The sequence below is a fragment of the Echinops telfairi genome, unplaced genomic scaffold, assembly GCF_000313985.2.
Source record: "Echinops telfairi isolate 266 unplaced genomic scaffold, ASM31398v2 ScPeMD7_655;HRSCAF=1070, whole genome shotgun sequence".
NCBI classification, from domain to species: domain Eukaryota; kingdom Metazoa; phylum Chordata; class Mammalia; order Afrosoricida; family Tenrecidae; genus Echinops; species Echinops telfairi.
Window position 1 is genome coordinate 34,310,442 of NW_022104553.1, and position 5,757 is coordinate 34,316,198.

The 5,757-nt window shown below is 39.4% G+C and overlaps 1 long non-coding RNA gene and 1 other non-coding gene across 3 annotated transcripts in view; both read left to right on the top strand.

The window, feature by feature from the left end:
• Positions 1–5,757, top strand: part of LOC123522004 — a 36,261-nt gene that overhangs the window by 8,644 nt on the left and 21,860 nt on the right. For both annotated transcript variants that reach the window (XR_006680321.1, XR_006680322.1), the window contains exon 2: positions 4,207–4,302. This is a non-coding gene — a long non-coding RNA (uncharacterized LOC123522004). The remainder of the gene's footprint in view (positions 1–4,206; positions 4,303–5,757) is intronic.
• LOC115870400 lies at positions 3,078–3,211 on the top strand. Its single transcript, XR_004046679.1, has one exon. It is a non-coding gene; the product is annotated as a small nucleolar RNA SNORA70 (small nucleolar RNA).

Consider the following 5,757-nt stretch of genomic DNA (forward strand, 5'->3'; position numbering starts at 1 on the left):
ATATAGTAGAAATGCTTCCATTCCATTTACATTAGGTAAGATGCTGGCTTTTGTGATCAGGATAAATTGTATAAAGATGTGACCACTGATTATATTATTTTGTTGACTATTGATTACATAAAAATTAGCCTATTGTTTTTCTTTGGTCCTATTAAAAGTGTGATTATATGCTAAGATTTTCAAATTCTTCTAGAATAAACATCACTTTGTCATTTTGTTATTCTCTGTTAGATTTGCTAATGCTTTTATTTAGGGATTTTTGCATTGATATTCATATGTTGGTATGTTGTTTTATTAATTGTGAATTCCAATTTTATTTGATTTGGTCTCCTTACCCCTCAATTCTGTTCCAGTTTAAATAATATTAGGATTATCTGCTCTTTACATGTTTGTAGCAAAACAAACAAACAACAACAAAACCATGTGTAGCCATTACTTTGGAAACTGTCAGGAGTGGGATGGGAGAGTAGAAGGAGCATCATTCTTTAGTAACTTTCTTTTGTTGCAATGGTATGCGTAACCTCTATTCTGGAGTCAGTTTTTTGTTTTTTTTTTTAACTTAAAATGTATTAAATTGTATACATTAAATGTATACATAAAATGTATGCATTTTACCATAACTTTTTAAGTAAAAATATTTAAGTTAAGCAAATTGAGTTTTAGTTCCTAAACCCAAGGACTTGCCTGGCTTCATCCATCTATAAACACCAGTTCTTCCATTTTAAGTAATATCTCAATAAGCTTCAATCAGGTAAAGAGTCAAGCATATGCACGGTATAAGCTGAGGAATCCTGACAGCATCTCTCTCTAAAATGCAAAAATATCAGCAGGTATGAAAAAGAGATCAAAGTTCAGTAAACTGTATTAAAGGTTTACTGTTAACCCTTTGATATACATTTTATAAGGGCAAGCTCTATCATACCCACAGCTGTTTCTATAGCACTTAAAAGACCTGTTGACACACTAAAGAAGATTAATAAATATTTCCAAATGAATGACTTTGCGTAATGTCAGAGAGAGAGTCTGGGGGATAGGGGGAATTGTATTTTGATTTAATAACTGCCTGGGTAGAAATAGCAGAGAGGAGAAAAGTGAGAATTTCTATGTTTCAGATTTGTACAGATACAAAATACATAGGTGAGACATAATAGTGAGCTATAACAAGATACCAAGTGTGTTGAACAGAGGGAAAATGAACAAGTTTGGGAAAACAGAAAAACAAAACAAGACCACAAAACTCACCGCCATTAAATTGATGCCAGCTCATAGACACCGTTATAGAAACGCTAGAGCTGCCCCGGGAGTTTCTGAGAATTAACTCTTTATTGTTTGCTTTGTGTCACGTTTATTGAGGCTTATTTTCTTGGAAAGTTATCCTTCAATCCTAGGTTTTCAGACGTATTTGCTTAAAAGGGGCAACACATTCTCGTTCTTTTTCTTTCAGAGCTCATTAAGTTTTGCTTTTCATTAACCTCTTTCTGCTCCTTTGGCTGTATTCTTTTTCTCTTTTAACTTTTGGGTCAGATGCTAAATTTAGTTTGATCATTCAGTTTGGTTTATAAATTAAGCTTTCCTCTAAGGACCCCTTTGTCTGCACGCAGGTGCGTGCTGCATAACTTAGCCCGTTCTGGCCCTGTCTGATGGAAGGGCACCAGGGGGGGGGGGGGCAGGGTTCAGTTTGTGGCTCCATGGGACACGCGGCGCAGCCCTTGCAGCTGCTGAAAGCTCACTTTTAGCCCTCAGCGTGGTGGACTTGTACGCTATTGCTATCAAAAGTTCTGTGGCTACATTGGCACACACCCTCCGCAGTAACTGTTTGTGCCAGTAACCATTGGTGCCTATGCCAGTAACCATTGGTGCCTATGTGGGATGAGATACTGGACTGTAGGATGTGTTTCCAATTCCAACCAGGCTCCCTGGAGGCTGCTCAGAGAGCCTTGGACACCGAGGTACAAGTTTGCCAACCTAGAAGTTTCCGGTACAAATGGGGAGAACCAAAGCAGCTTGTGAGGGACTTACTGTGGTGTACAGGCATTGACTATACCCAGAATGTAGTGTGCTGGGGTAAGTCAAGTATTGCTCTCAGGGTTCCAGTTCATTCCTGAATACTTATGAACCTAACATCTCAGGAGTAACGTCCTTAGAATATTGTTGAAAATCAACTATATTGTACATCACAAAGAAAATGTCAAATTCAAAAAAGTAGGAACAATGAAAATGAGTCCTTGATCAGAATGGAATGTAAACAGATGTTAACAACACAATTAGGAAACAACTAGCACTACTTTTTTTGGAAAATAAAAAGGTCTATTAACTCAGAGGAAAGGAAAAGATACAAATCACAACTGCAGAAGTCATAGGAAACAAATGATAATGAAAACACTGTAAAGATATGTGTCAATATCCATGACCTGATCTGTTCAATAGGACATTATGTGGTTTGGATGTTGTGTGTACACCATATTGTCTATGTGGGTGAGTTAAAAACATTGCTATAAAATCATAGACCTTTATTAAACAGAAATAACCAAATGTGGTTTGCATGCCCATTTACATTTTGCACTTTTGTTTTCTGTCTCCAAAGATGTGTATTTGTTTATTTTTCTGAGCCATTTGAGAGGAAGTTGCAGGCAAGCCCCCTTATTTAAAAATATTTCATTATACAATTCCTAAGAATATGGACTCCCCCCGCAATCACAATATAGTAATTAAAAATTGAAAATGTATCTTCACGAATTTTCTAACCTCTAGTCCATATTCAGATTTTTGTCAATTATCCCAGGAATGCCTGTTAGGACTTAAAAAAAAAAGATTTTGAATGAATAGGCCTATGTATATTATTTCTAATGTGCTGTAGTTTTATTAGAATATAATGCAAATAAGGTAAATCACTTATCAACATGGTTAGAGTCGGATAAGGAGATGGTCAATAAGTGAGGTGTTAGGTGTATTATTGGAGCCCTGGTGATGTATTTGTTATGTGTTGGGGCTGCCAACTGCAAGGTCAGCAGTTGGAAATCACAGCTGCTCCTTGGGAGAAAAATGAGGCTTTCCAGTCCTGTAAAGAGTTAAGGCCTCTGCAGCCAATTAAGCCAACCGGCGGCCTCCTTGTGGGGGCTGGTGTGCAATGGCTGCAAACAGCAAGCCTCCTCGAAAGTGTATGCAGCCTATTGGTATGTCTAGGCTGCCCTAAGGGACCTTGGAGACAACTTTTTGATGCCTCTGGCCTGGCTAATTTCTGTTCTCCCTAACCTAGGTTCCAAACTGGGATGCCAGGTACTTTGGGGATATCAAAGCACGGTGGCTAGAGTCCACATTGGCCAGGTTATCATGTCCATTGGCACGAAGCTTCAAAACAAGGAGAATGTGATTGAGGCCTTGGGCAGGGCCAAGTTCCAGTTCCCTGGGGCCAGAAGATCCACATCTCCGAGAAGTGGGGCTTCCCCAAGTTTAATGCCAATGAGTTTGAGGATATGGTGGCTGAGAAGCACCTCATCCCAATGGCTGTGGGTCAAATACATCCCTAACTGTTCCACTTGTACTCACCAAATAAAAATTGAACTGCGTGGAAAATTTAAAAAAAAGAATTAAGTCCTCAGAAATAATGCCCTGCCTACAGGGCCGCCATGAGTCAGAATTGACAAAGTGGCAGGAGTTTTGTGTATTAGGATTTTAGGGAAAACTTTTATGTTTTAAGTGAATATTCTAAGAATAATTTCCAGTATATTGTACTCAGGTAGTTTAGTTCTGAGAGAGAGATGATGTTAGAGTAAAAACTAAGGGCATTAAATTCAACAGTTAAAATCCACTTAGGAACTTGTGCAGGAGTGTGGTACTAGAAAACAGCAACCAGGCACTGTGGGTATCAACTGCTTCCCTATGTTAGTAAAATGCTGACAGCAAATTTTCTTCTCTTTGCTCCGTTCTTGAAATGTATGCAGACTAAATGGTTTAATGAACATGGACTTGAAATCGCAGAATTCAAGTCATTGTAGTCTTTCCACACGATTATGTGTGGTCCAATCTCTTAGGCAAAAAAGATAATTGTTTAGTTCTTTTTCACAGGATTGTTTCCTTTTACATTCCTGAAAACTGCACCTTCTTCATCCTTCATAAGGCCTCGAGGTTCCAGGGCTTAGCCTGTGTGCTAGGATGGTACTTTATGCCAGCATTAACCTTCTAGTGCTGTTGTTATTTCTCCTACAGCAGACAATAACGTGATCAAGCTGTATGGGACCTCTTTTTTGAAGCAAGAAGGTGAACCCCGGATGTTAGAGAAAAGTGGACAGGAAGTTAGCCCAGGTGGGTGTGTGACAACTAGGGAGGTGATTCTTCCTCTGAAATGTTTCCTACTCACCTTAGTCCTTGGGTGTCAATTGATGGGAATTTCTTGGATACCTGAATGACATCGCTAACCCTCATTTTTGTTTAAATACTCTACTTTTTCATCGGAGTCTAGAACAGTGGTTCTCAACCTGTGGGTCGTGACCCCTCTAGGGGTCAAACGACCCTTTCACGGGGGTGGAGTCAAAGACCATCAGAAAACACATATTTCTGATGGTCTTAGAGCTGAAGCACTGCTCTCCAATCCATCTCCAGGTGGGTCTGCCCACATGCAGATACACCCACATATGAATACCTGGCGTGATGACATCATTGCTCCAACCCCATCACATACATCCGTACAAATACAGGTGTATATGACAGGGTTAGCACCATAATGTACTTCTGCGGACCAGTCACGTGTAGAGCAGCTATGTGTAGAAAGTAACTGCTTTGTTGAAAGCCGTTAAAGTAGCAAAATTACAGTATCAACTAAATAGTATCAATGAAAATAATTTTATGGTTGGGGGGGCGGGGTCACCACCACATGAGGAACCCTGTTAAAGGGTCACGGCATGAGGGAGGTTGAGAACCACTGCTCTAGAAGAACTGATGTACTCTTTCTCTTTTTCCTGATGTCAACACTTCGTATTTTGTTTGTACTGTGTGCCTCTGTTGTGCTCTCTCTTTAACCCCTTCAGTCTCATTCTCCAACGGGTCACTCCTTTCCTCATACGTTGTCCTTATCAGTCTAAAGTCTTTGCCTTTTTTTTTAGTATTTCAGTTCCTTTTTATTGCAATTTCCTCTTTTACTGGTCAAATGCTTGGAGTTATAATTATACTTGTCATACTTTCTATTATCTTCATAATCATTTCCCCAGCCCTACATCAACAAGCTCCTCCCTCTCTCTTGCTCCGGTGTACATTTGTTAAAAGTTGCTGGCTTACAAACCAGTGCTGCTTTTTTCCCTGCGACTGTTTTTATGTATGTATATGTATTGATAGAAGTTTTTTGAACACAAGGTCTATACTGAAAAAGTCTTCTCACCTCTGACTTCGTCCTACAATTCTTCAAGGATATAACCACTTTTGAAAGTTTCACATGTGTCTTTCTTGACATAGAGTTGGCATTTGAACAACATGGGTTTGGACTGCATGGGCCCACGTAGGCCAGCGTTTTTTTCCTGTTGCTATTGCAGTAAATGTTAGGCATTCACCCTTCCTTTCAAGCTAGAGAGACATACTGTTCACCTGGAGATCATTAGCATCACACAGCGTTTTAAGCAGATACTTAGAATGTTTCAGCTTTCTGCAGTAGCGGGGTGGGGAGGAGGGAGGTGTTGGTTCTTTTACATTTAAGTGGACCCACACTGTTCAACTGCAAACTATTTTCTTTTTTTTGTTTGCTTGTTTTTCTTTCTTTTTTTTTTTTAA